Source organism: Oreochromis niloticus, unplaced genomic scaffold (genome assembly GCF_001858045.2).
Source record: "Oreochromis niloticus isolate F11D_XX unplaced genomic scaffold, O_niloticus_UMD_NMBU tig00001256_pilon, whole genome shotgun sequence".
NCBI lineage: Eukaryota > Metazoa > Chordata > Actinopteri > Cichliformes > Cichlidae > Oreochromis > Oreochromis niloticus.
In genome coordinates, this window is record NW_020327345.1 from 1 (window position 1) to 15,297 (window position 15,297).

At 52.4% G+C, this 15,297-nt stretch overlaps 16 non-coding genes across 16 annotated transcripts; all 16 read right to left on the minus strand.

Annotated features, from left to right (window-relative positions):
* Positions 1 to 16: 16 nt before the first annotated feature.
* On the minus strand, positions 17 to 90 carry trnan-guu (transfer RNA asparagine (anticodon GUU)). Its single transcript has one exon. It is a non-coding gene; the product is annotated as a tRNA-Asn (tRNA).
* Positions 91 to 767: 677 nt separating this feature from the next.
* Positions 768 to 839, minus strand: trnan-guu (transfer RNA asparagine (anticodon GUU)). Its single transcript has one exon. It is a non-coding gene; the product is annotated as a tRNA-Asn (tRNA).
* A 679-nt stretch (positions 840 to 1,518) lies between these two features.
* trnan-guu (transfer RNA asparagine (anticodon GUU)) lies at positions 1,519 to 1,591 on the minus strand. Its single transcript has one exon. It is a non-coding gene; the product is annotated as a tRNA-Asn (tRNA).
* A 1,421-nt stretch (positions 1,592 to 3,012) lies between these two features.
* trnan-guu (transfer RNA asparagine (anticodon GUU)) lies at positions 3,013 to 3,086 on the minus strand. Its single transcript has one exon. It is a non-coding gene; the product is annotated as a tRNA-Asn (tRNA).
* A 683-nt stretch (positions 3,087 to 3,769) lies between these two features.
* trnan-guu (transfer RNA asparagine (anticodon GUU)) lies at positions 3,770 to 3,842 on the minus strand. The gene has a single exon. It is a non-coding gene; the product is annotated as a tRNA-Asn (tRNA).
* A 682-nt stretch (positions 3,843 to 4,524) lies between these two features.
* trnan-guu (transfer RNA asparagine (anticodon GUU)) lies at positions 4,525 to 4,596 on the minus strand. Its single transcript has one exon. It is a non-coding gene; the product is annotated as a tRNA-Asn (tRNA).
* A 683-nt stretch (positions 4,597 to 5,279) lies between these two features.
* On the minus strand, positions 5,280 to 5,352 carry trnan-guu (transfer RNA asparagine (anticodon GUU)). Its single transcript has one exon. It is a non-coding gene; the product is annotated as a tRNA-Asn (tRNA).
* A 686-nt stretch (positions 5,353 to 6,038) lies between these two features.
* trnan-guu (transfer RNA asparagine (anticodon GUU)) lies at positions 6,039 to 6,111 on the minus strand. Its single transcript has one exon. It is a non-coding gene; the product is annotated as a tRNA-Asn (tRNA).
* Positions 6,112 to 6,796: 685 nt separating this feature from the next.
* Positions 6,797 to 6,868, minus strand: trnan-guu (transfer RNA asparagine (anticodon GUU)). The gene has a single exon. It is a non-coding gene; the product is annotated as a tRNA-Asn (tRNA).
* Positions 6,869 to 7,811: 943 nt separating this feature from the next.
* On the minus strand, positions 7,812 to 7,885 carry trnan-guu (transfer RNA asparagine (anticodon GUU)). Its single transcript has one exon. It is a non-coding gene; the product is annotated as a tRNA-Asn (tRNA).
* Positions 7,886 to 8,564: 679 nt separating this feature from the next.
* On the minus strand, positions 8,565 to 8,638 carry trnan-guu (transfer RNA asparagine (anticodon GUU)). The gene has a single exon. It is a non-coding gene; the product is annotated as a tRNA-Asn (tRNA).
* A 951-nt stretch (positions 8,639 to 9,589) lies between these two features.
* On the minus strand, positions 9,590 to 9,663 carry trnan-guu (transfer RNA asparagine (anticodon GUU)). Its single transcript has one exon. It is a non-coding gene; the product is annotated as a tRNA-Asn (tRNA).
* A 670-nt stretch (positions 9,664 to 10,333) lies between these two features.
* trnan-guu (transfer RNA asparagine (anticodon GUU)) lies at positions 10,334 to 10,406 on the minus strand. The gene has a single exon. It is a non-coding gene; the product is annotated as a tRNA-Asn (tRNA).
* Positions 10,407 to 11,347: 941 nt separating this feature from the next.
* Positions 11,348 to 11,420, minus strand: trnan-guu (transfer RNA asparagine (anticodon GUU)). The gene has a single exon. It is a non-coding gene; the product is annotated as a tRNA-Asn (tRNA).
* A 2,518-nt stretch (positions 11,421 to 13,938) lies between these two features.
* trnan-guu (transfer RNA asparagine (anticodon GUU)) lies at positions 13,939 to 14,013 on the minus strand. Its single transcript has one exon. It is a non-coding gene; the product is annotated as a tRNA-Asn (tRNA).
* A 685-nt stretch (positions 14,014 to 14,698) lies between these two features.
* On the minus strand, positions 14,699 to 14,771 carry trnan-guu (transfer RNA asparagine (anticodon GUU)). The gene has a single exon. It is a non-coding gene; the product is annotated as a tRNA-Asn (tRNA).
* Positions 14,772 to 15,297: the final 526 nt, after the last annotated feature.

Below are 15,297 nucleotides of genomic sequence, written 5' to 3' on the forward strand. Positions count from 1 at the left end.
GCAAGAAGAGTTAAAGCGTCCCTGGGTGGGCTCGAACCACCAACCTTTCGGTTAACAGCCGAACGCGCTAACCGATTGCGCCACAGAGACTGACAAAGCGCAAACCAGGGGTGTCGAGACAGAACGGGGGCTGGGTGGCGGTGTTCTGGTGTTTTGGTTCTGGGGTAAACGACCAGTCCAGCATTCAGACTGTTGTGAAACAATAACGTTGCATTGTGAGGCAGCAGTGGCGCTGGACTTTTGCGCCACGTTCTGTATTACCTGCCAAGAACAGCGATATCGTCCCTGGGTGAGCTCGAACCACCATCCTTTCGGTTAAAACTGCGTACGCGCTACTCGATTGCACCTCAGAGAATGACAAAGGGCGACCCACTGGTGTCGAGACAGAACGGGGGCTGGGTGGCGGTGTTGGTGTTTTTGTTCTGGCGAAAACGATTGTGCCACAGAGAGTGAGGAAACCCAAGCAAGGGTGTCGAGAGTGTACGGAGGGGTTGAGTGGAGGTTTTCTGGTATTTCCCTCCATATGGTAGCCTGATTGTTTAAAACATGTCACCGGTAGGTTATGAAGTTGGCGGTCAGTTTGCAGTTGCGGAAGAACCACCAACACCCCAAAGAACGATATCACCCTCGATAAAACATTTGGCTGGGTTCATCAAACGACCACGTCCAGCATACAGACTATTGTGAAACACTACATTGCATTGTGAGAAGCAGCTGCGCTGGACTTTGGTGCCACGTTCTGCATTGCCTGGCAAGAAGACTTATAGCGTCCCTGGTGGCTCGAACCACCAACCTTTCGGTTAACAGCCGAACGCGCTAACCGATTGCGCCACAGAGACTGACAAAGCGCAACCAGGGGTGTCGAGACAGAACGGGGGCTGGGTGGCGGTGTTCTGGTGTTTTTGGTTCTGGGTAAACGACCATCGTCCAGCATTCAGACTGTTGTGAAACAATAACGTTGCATTGTGAGGCAGCAGTGGCGCTGGACTTTTGCGCCACGTTCTGCATTACCTGCCAAGAACAGCGATATCGTCCCTGGGTGAGCTCGAACCACCATCCTTTCGGTTAAAACAGCCGTACGCGCTACTCGATTGCACCTCAGAGAATGACAAAGGGCGACCCACAGGTGTCGAGACAGAACGGGGCTGGGTGGCGGTGTTCTGGTGTTTTGGTTCTGGGGAAAACGATTGTGCCACAGAGAGTGAGGAAACCCAAGCAAGGGGGTCGAGAGTGTACGGAGGGGTTGAGTGGAGGTTTTCTGGTATTTCCTCTCCATATGGTAGCCTGATTGTTTAAAACATGTCACCGGTAGGTTATGAAGTTGGCGGTCAGTTTGCAGTTGCGGAAGAACCACCAACACCCCAAAAGAAGGATATCACCCTCGATAAAACATTTGGCTGGTTCATCAAACGACCACGTCCAGCATACAGACTATTGTGAAACACTACCATTGCATTGTGAGGAAGCAGCTGCGCTACTTGGTGCCACGTTCTGCATTGCCTGGCAAGAAGAGTTAAGCGTCCCTGGGTGGGCTCGAACCACCAACCTTTCGGTTAACAGCCGAACGCGCTAACCGATTGCCCACAGAGACTGACAAAGCGCAAACCAGGGGTGTCGAGACAGAACGGGGGCTGGGTGGCGGTGTTCTGGTGTTTTTGGTTCTGGGGTAAACGACCACGTCCAGCATTCAGACTGTTGTGAAACAATAACGTTGCATTGTGAGGCAGCAGTGGCGCGGACTTTTGCGCCACGTTCTGCATTACCTGCCAAGAACAGCGATATCGTCCCTGGGTGAGCTCGAACCACCATCCTTTCGGTTAAAACAGCCGTACGCGCTACTCGATTGCACCTCAGAGAATGACAAAGGGCGACCCACAGGTGTCGAGACAGAACGGGGGCTGGGTGGCGGTGTTCTGGTGTTTTTGGTTCTGGAAAACGATTGTGCCACAGAGAGTGAGGAAACCCAAGCAAGGGGTCGAGAGTGTACGGAGGGTTGAGTGGAGGTTTTTGGTATTTCCTCTCCATATGGTAGCCCTGATTGTTTAAAACATGTCACCGGTAGGTTATGAAGTTGGCGGTCAGTTTGCAGTTGCGGAAGAACCACCAACACCCAAAAGAAGGATATCACCCTCGATAAAACATTTGGCTGGGTTCATCAAACGACACGTCCAGCATACAGACTATTGTGAAACACTACATTGCATTGTGAGGAAGCAGCTGCGCTGACTTGTGCCACGTTCTGCATTGCCTGGCAAGAAGAGTTAAAGCGTCCCTGGGTGGGCTCGAACCACCAACCTTTCGGTTACAGCCGAACGCGCTAACGATTGCGCACAGAGCTGACAAAGCGCAAACCAGGGGTGTCGAGACAGAACGGGGCTGGGTGGCGGTGTTCTGGTGTTTTGGTCTGGGGTAACGACCACGTCCAGCATTCAGACTGTTGTGAAACAATAACGTTGCATTGTGAGGCAGCAGTGGCGCTGGACTTTTGCGCCACGTTCTGTATTACCTGCCAAGAACAGCGATATCGTCCTGGGTGAGCTCGAACCACCATCCTTTCGGTTAAACTGCCGTACGCGCTACTCGATTGCACCTCAGAGAATGACAAAGGGCGACCCACTGGTGTCGAGACAGAACGGGGGCTGGGTGGCGGTGTTCTGGTGTTTTGGTTCTGGCGAAAACGATTGTGCCACAGAGAGTGAGGAAACCCAAGCAAGGGTGTCGAGAGTGTACGGAGGGGTTGAGTGGAGGTTTTCTGGTATTTCCTCTCCATATGGTAGCCCTGATTGTTTAAACATGTCACCGGTAGGTTATGAAGTGGCGGTCAGTTTGCAGTTGCGGAAGAACCACCAACACCCCAAAGAACGATATCACCCTCGATAAACATTTGGCTGGGTTCATCAACGACCACGTCCAGCATACAGACTATTGTGAAACACTACCATTGCATTGTGAGGAAGCAGCTGCGCTGGACTTTGGTGCCACGTTCTGCATTGCCTGGCAAGAAGATTATAGCGTCCCTGGGTGGGCTCGAACCACCAACCTTTCGGTTAACAGCCGAACGCGCTAACCGATTGCGCCACAGAGACTGACAAAGCGCAAACCAGGGGTGTCGAGACAGAACGGGGGCTGGGTGGCGGTGTTCTGGTGTTTTTGGTTCTGGGGTAAACGACCACGTCCAGCATTCAGACTGTTGTGAAACAATAACGTTGCATTGTGAGGCAGCAGTGGCGCTGGACTTTTGCGCCACGTTCTGCATTACCTGCCAAGAACAGCGATATCGTCCCTGGGTGAGCTCGAACCACCTCCTTTCGGTTAAAACAGCCGTACGCGCTACTCGATTGCACCTCAGAGAATGACAAAGGGCGACCCACAGGTGTCGAGACAGAACGGGGGCTGGGTGGCGGTGTTCTGGTGTTTTTGGTTCTGGGGAAACGATTGTGCCACAGAGAGTGAGGAACCCAAGCAAGGGGGTCGAGAGTGTACGGAGGGGTTGAGTGGAGGTTTTCTGGTATTTCCTCTCCATATGGTAGCCCTGATTGTTAAAACATGTCACCGGTAGGTTATGAAGTTGGCGGTCAGTTTGCAGTTGCGGAAGAACCACCAACACCCCAAAAGAAGGATATCACCCTCGATAAAACATTTGGCTGGGTTCATCAACGACCACGTCCAGCATACAGACTATTGTGAAACACTACCATTGCATTGTGAGGAAGCAGCTGCGCTAGACTTTGGTGCCACGTTCTGCATTGCCTGGCAAGAAGAGTTAAAGCGTCCCTGGGTGGGCTCGAACCACCACCTTTCGGTTAACAGCCGAACGCGCTAACCGATTGCGCCACAGAGACTGACAAAGCGCAAACCAGGGGTGTCGAGACAGAACGGGGGCTGGGTGGCGGTGTTCTGGTGTTTTTGGTTCTGGGGTAAACGACCACGTCCAGCATTCAGACTGTTGTGAAACAATAACGTTGCATTGTGAGGCAGCAGTGGCGCTGGACTTTTGCGCCACGTTCTGTATTACCTGCCAAGAACAGCGATATCGTCCCTGGGTGAGCTCGAACCACCATCCTTTCGGTTAAAACTGCCGTACGCGCTACTCGATTGCACCTCAGAGAATGACAAAGGGCGACCCACAGGTGTCGAGACAGAACGGGGGCTGGGTGGCGGTGTTCTGGTGTTTTGTTCTGGGGAAAACGATTGTGCCACAGAGAGTAAGGAAACCCAAGCAAGGAGGTCGAGAGTGTACGGAGGGGTTGAGTGGAGGTTTCTGGTATTTCCTCTCCATATGGTAGCCCTGATTGTTTAAAACATGTCACGGTGGGTTATGAAGTTGGCGGTCAGTTTGCAGTTGCGGAAGAACCACCAACACCCCAAAAGAAGGATATCACCCTCGATAAACATTTGGCTGGGTTCATCAAACGACCACGTCCAGCATACAGACTATTGTGAAACACTACCATTGCATTGTGAGGAAGCAGCTGCGCTAGACTTTGGTGCACGTTCTGCATTGCCTGGCAAGAAGAGTTATAGCGTCCTGGGTGGGCTCGAACCACCAACCTTTCGGTTAACAGCCGAACGCGCTAACCGATTGCGCACAGAGACTGACAAGCGCAAACCAGGGGTGTCGAGACAGAACGGGGGCTGGGTGGCGGTGTTCTGGTGTTTTTGGTTCTGGGTAAACGACCACGTCCAGCATTCAGACTGTTGTGAAACAATAACGTTGCATTGTGAGGCAGCAGTGGCGCTGGACTTTTGCGCCACGTTCTGCATTACCTGCCAAGAACAGCGATATCGTCCTGGTGAGCTCGAACCACCATCCTTTCGGTTAAAACAGCCGTACGCGCTACTCAATTGCACCTCAGAGAATGACAAAGGGCGACCCACAGGTGTCGAGACAGAACGGGGGCTGGGTGGCGGTGTTCTGGTGTTTTGGTTCTGGGGAAAACGATTGTGCCACAGAGAGTAAGGAAACCCAAGCAAGGAGGTCGAGAGTGTACGGAGGGGTTGAGTGGAGGTTTTCTGGTATTTCCTCTCCATATGGTAGCCCTGATTGTTTAAAACATGTCACTGGTAGGTTATGAAGTTGGCAGTCAGTTTGCAATTGCGGAAGAACCACCAACACCCCAAAAGAAGGATATCACCCTCGATAAAACATTTGGCTGGGTTCATCAAACGACCACGTCCAGCATACAGACTATTGTGAAACACTACCATTGCATTGTGAGGAAGCAGCTGCGCTAGACTTTGGTGCCACGTTCTGCATTGCCTGGCAAGAAGAGTTAAAGCGTCCTGGGTGGGCTCGAACCACCAACCTTTTGGTTAACAGCCGAACGCGCTAACCGATTGCGCCACAGAGACTGACAAAGCGCAAACCAGGGGTGTCGAGACAGAACGGGGGCTGGGTGGCGGTGTTCTGGTGTTTTTGGTTCTGGGGTAAACGACCACGTCCAGCATTCAGACTGTTGTGAAACAATAACGTTGCATTGTGAGGCAGCAGTGGCGCTGGACTTTTGCGCCACGTTCTGCATTACCTGCCAAGAACAGCGATATCGTCCCTGGGTGAGCTCGAACCACCATCCTTTCGGTTAAAACAGCCGTACGCGCTACTCGATTGCACCTCAGAGAATGACAAAGGGCGACCCACAGGTGTCGAGACAGAACGGGGGCTGGGTGGCGGTGTTCTGGTGTTTTGGTTCTGGGGAAAACGATTGTGCCACAGAGAGTGAGGAAACCCAAGCAAGGGCGTCGAGAGTGTACGGAGGGGTTGAGTGGAGGTTTTCTGGTACCTCCTCTCCATATGGTAGCCCTGATTGTTTAAAACATGTCACCTGTAGGTTATGAAGTTGGCGGTCAGTTTGCAGTTGCGGAAGAACCACCAACACCCCAAAAGAAGGATATCACCCTCGATAAAACATTTGGCTGGGTTCATCAACGACCACGTCCAGCATACAGACTATTGTGAAACACTACCATTGCATTGTGAGGAAGCAGCTGCGCTAGACTTTGGTGCCACGTTCTGCATTGCCTGGCAAGAAGAGTTAAAGCGTCCCTGGTGGGCTCGAACCACCAACCTTTCGGTTAACAGCCGAACGCGCTAACCGATTGCGCCACAGAGACTGACAAAGCGCAAACCAGGGGTGTCGAGACAGAACGGGGGCTGGGTGGCGGTGTTCTGGTGTTTTTGGTTCTGGGGTAAACGACCACGTCCAGCATTCAGACTGTTGTGAAACAATAACGTTGCATTGTGAGGCAGCAGTGGCGCTGGACTTTTGCGCCACGTTCTGTATTACCTGCCAAGAACAGCGATATCGTCCCTGGGTGAGCTCGAACCACCATCCTTTCGGTTAAAACTGCCGTACGCGCTACTCGATTGCACCTCAGAGAATGACAAAGGGCGACCCACTGGTGTCGAGACAGAACGGGGGCTGGGTGGCGGTGTTCTGGTGTTTTTGGTTCTGGCGAAAACGATTGTGCCACAGAGAGTGAGGAAACCCAAGCAAGGGTGTCGAGAGTGTACGGAGGGGTTGAGTGGAGGTTTCTGGTATTTCCTCTCCATATGGTAGCCCTGATTGTTTAAAACATGTCACCGGTAGGTTATGAAGTTGGCGGTCAGTTTGCAGTTGCGGAAGAACCACCAACACCCCAAAGAACGATATCACCCTCGATAAACATTTGGCTGGGTTCATCAAACGACCACGTCCAGCATACAGACTATTGTGAAACACTACCATTGCATTGTGAGGAAGCAGCTGCGCTGGACTTTGGTGCCACGTTCTGCATTGCCTGGCAAGAAGACTTATAGCGTCCTGGGTGGGCTCGAACCACCAACCTTCGGTTAACAGCCGAACGCGCTAACCGATTGCGCCACAGAGACTGACAAAGCGCAAACCAGGGGTGTCGAGACAGAACGGGGGCTGGGTGGCGGTGTTCTGGTGTTTTTGGTTCTGGGGTAACGACCACGTCCAGCATTCAGACTGTTGTGAAACAATAACATTGCATGTGAGGCAGCAGTGGCGCTGGACTTTTGCGCCACGTTCTGCGTTTCCTGCCAAGAACAGCGATATCGTCCCTGGGTGAGCTCGAACCACCGTCCTTTCGGTTAAAACTGCCGTACCGCTACTCGATTGCACCTCAGAGAATGACAAAGGGCGACCCACAGGTGTCGAGACAGACGGGGGCTGGGTGGCGGTGTTCTGGTGTTTTGGTTCTGGGGTAAACGACCACGTCCAGCATTCAGACTGTTGTGAAACAATAACGTTGCATTGTGAGGCAGCAGTGGTGCTGGACTTTTGCGCCACGTTCTGCATTACCTGCCAGAACAGCGATATCGTCCTGGGTGAGCTCGAACCACCATCCTTTCGGTTAAACAGCCGTACGCGCTACTCGATTGCACCTCAGAGAATGACAAAGGGCGACCCACAGGTGTCGAGACAGAACGGGGGCTGGGTGGCGTGTTCTGGTGTTTTTGGTTCTGGGGAAAACGATTGTGCCACAGAGAGTGAGGAACCCAAGCAAGGGCGTCGAGAGTGTACGGAGGGGTTGAGTGGAGGTTTCTGGTACCTCCTCTCCATATGGTAGCCCTGATTGTTTAAAACATGTCACCTGTAGGTTATGAAGTTGGCGGTCAGTTTGCAGTTGCGGAAGAACCACCAACACCCCAAAGAAGGATATCACCTCGATAAAACATTTGGCTGGGTTCATCAAACGACCACGTCCAGCATACAGACTATTGTGAAACACTACCATTGCATTGTGAGGAAGCAGCTGCGCTAGACTTTGGTGCCACGTTCTGCATTGCCTGGCAAGAAGAGTTAAAGCGTCCCTGGGTGGGCTCGAACCACCAACCTTTCGGTTAACAGCCGAACGCGCTAACCGATTGCGCCACAGAGACTGACAAAGCGCAAACCAGGGGTGTCGAGACAGAACGGGGCTGGGTGGCGGTGTTCTGGTGTTTTGGTTCTGGGGTAACGACCACGTCCAGCATTCAGACTGTTGTGAAACAATAACGTTGCATTGTGAGCAGCAGTGGCGCTGGACTTTGCGCCACGTTCTGTATACCTGCCAAGAACAGCGATATCGTCCCTGGGTGAGCTCGAACCACCATCCTTTCGGTTAAAACTGCCGTACGCGCTACTCGATTGCACCTCAGAGAATGACAAGGGCGACCCACTGGTGTCGAGACAGAACGGGGGCTGGGTGGCGGTGTTCTGGTGTTTTTGGTTCTGGCGAAAACGATTGTGCCACAGAGAGTGAGGAAACCCAAGCAAGGGTGTCGAGAGTGTACGGAGGGGTTGAGTGGAGGTTTTCTGGTATTTCCTCTCCATATGGTAGCCCTGATTGTTTAAAACATGTCACCGGTAGGTTATGAAGTTGGCGGTCAGTTTGCAGTTGCGGAAGAACCACCAACACCCAAAGAACGATATCACCCTCGATAAAACATTTGGCTGGGTTCATCAAACGACCACGTCCAGCATACAGACTATTGTGAAACACTACCATTGCATTGTGAGGAAGCAGCTGCGCTGGACTTTGGTGCCACGTTCTGCATTGCCTGGCAAGAAGACTTATAGCGTCCCTGGGTGGGCTCGAACCACCAACCTTTCGGTTAACAGCCGAACGCGCTAACCGATTGCGCCACAGAGACTGACAAAGCGCAAACCAGGGGTGTCGAGACAGAACGGGGCTGGGTGGCGGTGTTCTGGTGTTTTTGGTTCTGGGTAAACGACCACGTCCAGCATTCAGACTGTTGTGAAACAATAACATTGCATTGTGAGGCAGCAGTGGCGCTGGACTTTTGCGCCACGTTCTGCGTTTCCTGCCAAGAACAGCGATATCGTCCCTGGGTGAGCTCGAACCACCGTCCTTTCGGTTAAAACTGCCGTACGCGCTACTCGATTGCACCTCAGAGAATGACAAGGGCGACCCACAGGTGTCGAGACAGAACGGGGCTGGGTGGCGGTGTTCTGGTGTTTTTGGTTCTGGGGTAAACGACCACGTCCAGCATTCAGACTGTTGTGAACAATAACGTTGCATTGTGAGGCAGCAGTGGTGCTGGACTTTTGCGCCACGTTCTGCATTACCTGCCAAGAACAGCGATATCGTCCCTGGGTGAGCTCGAACCACCATCCTTTCGGTTAAAACTGCCGTACGCGCTACTCGATTGCACCTCAGAGAATGACAAAGGGCGACCCACAGGTGTCGAGACAGAACGGGGGCTGGGTGGCGGTGTTCTGGTGTTTTTGGTTCTGGGGAAAACGATTGTGCCACAGAGAGTAAGGAAACCCAAGCAAGGAGGTCGAGAGTGTACGGAGGGGTTGAGTGGAGGTTTTCTGGTATTTCCTCTCCATATGGTAGCCCTGATTGTTTAAAACATGTCACTGGTAGGTTATGAAGTTGGCAGTCAGTTTGCAATTGCGGAAGAACCACCAACACCCCAAAAGAAGGATATCACCCTCGATAAAACATTTGGCTGGGTTCATCAAACGACCACGTCCAGCATACAGACTATTGTGAAACACTACCATTGCATTGTGAGGAAGCAGCTGCGCTGGACTTTGGTGCCACGTTCTGCATTGCCTGGCAAGAAGAGTTATAGCGTCCCTGGGTGGGCTCGAACCACCAACCTTCCGGTTAACAGCCGAACGCGCTAACCGATTGCGCCACAGAGACTGACAAGCGCAAACCAGGGGTGTCGAGACAGAACGGGGGCTGGGTGGCGGTGTTCTGGTGTTTTTGGTTCTGGGGTAAACGACCACGTCCAGCATTCAGACTGTGTGAAACAATAACGTTGCATTGTGAGGCAGCAGTGGCGCTGGACTTTTGCGCCACGTTCTGTATTACTGCCAAGAACAGCGATATCGTCCCTGGGTGAGCTCGAACCACCATCCTTTCGGTTAAAACTGCCGTACGCGCTACTCGATTGCACCTCAGAGAATGACAAAGGGCGACCCACAGGTGTCGAGACAGAACGGGGGCTGGGTGGCGGTGTTCTGGTGTTTTTGGTTCTGGGGAGCCACAGAGAGTGAGGAAACCCAAGCAAGGGCGTCGAGAGTGTACGGAGGGTTGAGTGGAGGTTTCTGTATTTCCTCTCCATATGGTAGCCCTGATTGTTTAAAACATGTCACCGGTAGGTTATGAAGTTGGCGGTCAGTTTGCAGTTGCGGAAGAACCACCAACACCCCAAAGAAGATATCACCCTCGATAAAACATTTGGCTGGGTTCATCAAACGACCACGTCCAGCATACAGACTATTGTGAAACACTACCATTGCATTGTGAGGAAGCAGCTGCGCTGGACTTTGGTGCCACGTTCTGCATTGCCTGGCAAGAAGACTTATAGCGTCCCTGGGTGGGCTCGAACCACAACCTTTCGGTTAACAGCCGAACGCGCTAACCTATTGCGCCACAGAGACTGACAAAGCGCAAACCAGGGGTGTCGAGACAGAACGGGTGCTGGGTGGCGGTGTTCTGGTGTTTTTGGTTCTGGGGTAAACGACCACGTCCAGCATCAGACTGTTTGAACAATAACGTTGCATGTAAGGCAGCAGTGGCGCTGGACTTTTGCGCCACATTCTGCATTATCTGCCAAGAACAGCGATATCGTCCCTGGGTGAGCTCGAACCCATCCTTTCGGTTAAAACTGCCGTACGCGCTACTCGATTGCACCTCAGAGAATGCAAAGGGCGACCCACAGGTGTCGAGACAGAACGGGGGCTGGGTGGCGGTGTTCTGGTGTTTTTGGTTCTGGGGTAACGACCACGTCCAGCATTCAGACTGTTGTGAAACAATAACGTTGCATTGTGAGGCAGCAGTGGCGCTGGACTTTTGCGCCACGTTCTGCATTACCTGCCAAGAACAGCGATATCGTCCCTGGGTGAGCTCGAACCACCATCCTTTCGGTTAAAACTGCCGTACGCGCTACTCGATTGCACCTCAGAGAATGACAAAGGGCGACCCACAGGTGTCGAGACAGAACGGGGGCTGGGTGCGGTGTTCTGGTGTTTTGGTTCTGGGGAAACGATTGTGCCACAGAGAGTAAGGAAACCCAAGCAAGGAGGTCGAGAGTGTACGGAGGGGTTGAGTGGAGGTTTTCTGGTATTTCCTCTCCATATGGTAGCCCTGATTGTTTAAAACATGTCACTGGTAGGTTATGAGTTGGCAGTCAGTTTGCAATTGCGGAAGAACCACCAACACCCCAAAGAAGGATATCACCCTCGATAAAACATTGGCTGGTTCATCAAACGACCACGTCCAGCATACAGACTATTGTGAAACACTACCATTGCATTGTGAGGAAGCAGCTGCGCTGGACTTTGGTGCCACGTTCTGCATTGCCTGGCAAGAAGAGTTACAGCGTCCCTGGGTGGGCTCGAACCACCAACCTTCGGTTAACAGCCGAACGCGCTAACCGATTGCGCCACAGAGACTGACAAAGCGCAAACCAGGGGTGTCGGACAGAACGGGGGCTGGGTGGCGGTGTTCTGGTGTTTTGGTTGGGGTAAACGACCACATCCAGCATTCAGACGTGTGAAACAATAACGTTGCATTGTGAGGCAGCAGTGGCGCTGGACTTTTGCGCCACGTTCTGTATTACCTGCCAAGACAGCGATATCGTCCTGGGTGAGCTCGTTAACCACCATCCTTTCGGTTAAAACTGCCGTACGCGCTACTCGATTGCACCTCAGAGAATGACAAAGGGCGACCCACAGGTGTCGAGACAGAACGGGGGCTGGGTGGCGGTGTTCTGGTGTTTTGGTTCTGGGGAAAACGATTGTGCACAGAGAGTAAGGAAACCCAAGCAAGGAGTCGAGAGTGTACGGAGGGGTTGAGTGGAGGTTTTCTGGTATTTCCTCTCCATATGGTAGCCCTGATTGTTTAAAACATGTCACTGGTAGGTTATGAAGTTGGCAGTCAGTTTGCAATTGCGGAAGAACCACCAACACCCCAAAAGAAGGATATCACCCTCGATAAACATTTGGCTGGGTTCATCAAACGACCAGTCTAGCATACAGACTATTGTGAAACACTACCATTGCATTGTGAGGAAGCAGCTGCGCTGGACTTTGGTGCCACGTTCTGCATTGCCTGGCAAGAAGAGTTATAGCGTCCTGGGTGGCTCGAACACCACTTTCGGTAACAGCGACGCGCTAACCGATTGCGCACAGAGATGACAAGCGAAACAGGGGTGTCGGACAGACGGGGGCTGGTGGCGGTGTTCTGGTGTTTTTGGTTCTGGGGTAAACGACACGTCCAGATTCAGACGTTGTGAAAATACATTGCATTGTGAGGCAGCAGTGGCGCTGGACTTTTGGCCACGTTCTGCGTTACTGCCAGAACAGGATATCGTCCCTGGGTAGCTCGACCACCGTCCTTTCGGTTAAAACTGCCGTACGCGCTACTCGATTGCACCTCAGAGAATGACAAGGGCGACCAGGTGTGAGACAGAACGGGGCTGGTGGCGGTGTTCTGGTGTTTTGGTTCTGGGGAAACGATTGTGCCACAGAGAGTGAGGAAACCAAGCAAGGGGGTCGAGAGTGTACGGAGGGGTTGAGTGGAGGTTTTCTGGTATTCCTCTCATATGGTAGCCCTGATTGTTTAAAACATGTCACCGGTAGGTTATGAAGTTGGCGTCAGTTTGCAGTTGCGGAAGAACCACCACACCCAACAAGGATATCACCTCGATAAAACTTTGGCTGGGTTCATCAACGACCACGTCCAGCATACAGACTATTGTGAAACCTACCATTGCATTGTGAGGAAGCAGCTGCGCTAGACTTTGGTGCCACGTTCTGCATTGCCTGGCAAGAGAGTTAAAGCATCCCTGGTGGGCTCGAACCACCAACCTTTCGGTAACGCCGAACGCGCTAACCGATTGCCGCCACAGAGACTGACAAAGCGCAAACCAGGGGTGTCGAGACAGAACGGGGCTGGGTGGCGTGTTCTGGTGTTTTGGTTCTGGGTAAACGACCACGTCCAGCATTCAGACTGTTGTGAAACAATAACGTTGCATTGTGAGGCAGCAGTGGCGCTGGACTTTGCGCCACTTCTGATTACTGCCAAACAGCGATATCGTCCTGGGTGAGCTCGAACCACCATCCTTCGGTTAAAACTGCCGTACGCGCTACTCGATTGCACCTCAGAGAGACAAGGGCGACCCACAGGTGTCGAGACAGAACGGGGGCTGGGTGGCGGTGTTCTGGTGTTTTTGTTCTGGGGAAACGATTGTGCCACAGGAGTAAGGAAACCCAAGCAAGGAGGTCGAGAGTGTACGGAGGGGTTGAGTGGAGGTTTTTGGTATTTCCTCTCCATATGGTAGCCCTGATTGTTTAAAACATGTCACCGGTAGGTTATGAAGTTGGCGGTCAGTTTGCAGTTGTGGAAGAACCACCAACACCCAAAGAAGGATATCACCCTCGATAAAACATTTGGTTCATCAACGACCAGCCGCATACGACTATGTGAACACTACCATTGCATTGTGAGGAGTGCGCAGACTTTGTGCCAGTTCTGCATGCCTGGCAGACAGTTAGCGTCCTGGGTGGGCTCGAACACAACCTTTCGGTTGGTTGGGTGGCGGGCTGGGTGGCGGTGTGGGTTTTTGGTTCTGGGGAAAACGATTGTGCCACAGAGAGTGAGGACCCAAGCAAGGGGGTCGAGAGTGTACGGAGGGGTTGAGTGGAGGTTTTCTGGTATTTATCTCCATATGGTAGCCCTGATTGTTTAAAACATGTCACTGGTAGGTTATGAAGTTGGCAGTCAGTTTGCAATTGCGGAAGACCAAACACCCCAAAAGAAGGATATCACCTCGATAAAACATTTGGCTGGGTTCATCAAACGACCACGTCCAGCATACAGACTATTGTGAACACACCATTGCATTGTGAGGAAGCAGCTGCGCTGGACTTTGGTGCCACGTTCTGCATTGCCTGGCAAGAAAACTGACAGCGTCCCTGGGTGGGCTCGAAACCACCAACCTTTCGGTTAACAGCCGAACGCGCTAACCGATTGCGCCACAGAGACTGACAAAGCGCAAACCAGGGGTGTCGAGACAGAACGGGGGCTGGGTGGCGGTGTTCTGGTGTTTTTGGTTCTGGGGTAAACGACCACGTCCCAGCATTCAGACTGTGTGAAACAATAACGTTTGCATTTGTGAGGCAGCAGTGGCGCTGGACTTTTGCGCCACGTTCTGCATTATCTGCCAAGAACAGCGATATCGTCCCTGGGTGAGCTCGAACCACCATCCTTTCGGTTAAAACAGCCGTACGCGCTACTCGATTGCACCTCAGAGAATGACAAAGGGCGACCCACAGGTGTCGAGACAGAACGGGGGCTGGGTGGCGGTGTTCTGGTGTTTTTGGTTCTGGGGAAAACGATTGTGCCACAGAGAGTGAGGAAACCCAAGCAAGGGGGTCGAGAGTGTACGGAGGGGTTGAGTGGAGGTTTTCTGGTATTTTCCTCTCCATATGGTAGCCCTGATTGTTAAAACATGTCACCGGTAGGTTATGAAGTTGGCGGTCAGTTTGCAGTTGCGGAAGAACCACCAACACCCCAAAAAAGGATATCACCCTCGATAAAACATTTGGCTGGGTTCATCAAACGACCACGTCCAGCATACAGACTATTGAAACACTACCATGCATTGTGAGGAAGCAGCTGCGCTAGACTTGGTGCCACGTTCTGCATTGCCTGGCAAGAAGAGTTAAAGCGTCCCTGGGTGGGCTCGAACCACCAACTTTCGGTTAACAGCCGAACGCGCTAACCGATTGCGCCACAGAGACTGACAAAGCGCAAACCAGGGGTGTCGAGACAGAACGGGGGCTGGGGTGGCGGTGTTCTGGTGTTTTTGGTTCTGGGGTAACGACCACGTCCAGCATTCAGACTGTTGTGAAACAATAACGTTGCATTGTGAGGCAGCAGTGGCGCTGGACTTTTGCGCCACGTTCTGTATTACCTGCCAAGAACAGCGATATCGTCCCTGGGTGAGCTCGAACCACCATCCTTTCGGTTAAAACTGCCGTACGCGCTACTCGATTGCACCTCAGAGAATGACAAAGGGCGACCCACAGGTTGTCGAGACAGAACGGGGGCTGGGTGGCGGTGTTCTGGTGTTTTTGGTTCTGGGGAAAACGATTGTGCCACAGAGAGTAAGGAAACCCAAGCAAGGAGGTCGAGAGTGTACGGAGGGGTTGAGTGGAGGTTTTCTGGTATTTCCTCTCCATATGGTAGCCTGATTGTTTAAAACATGTCACTGGTAGGTTATGAAGTTGGCAGTCAGTTTGCAATTGCGGAAGAACCACCAACACC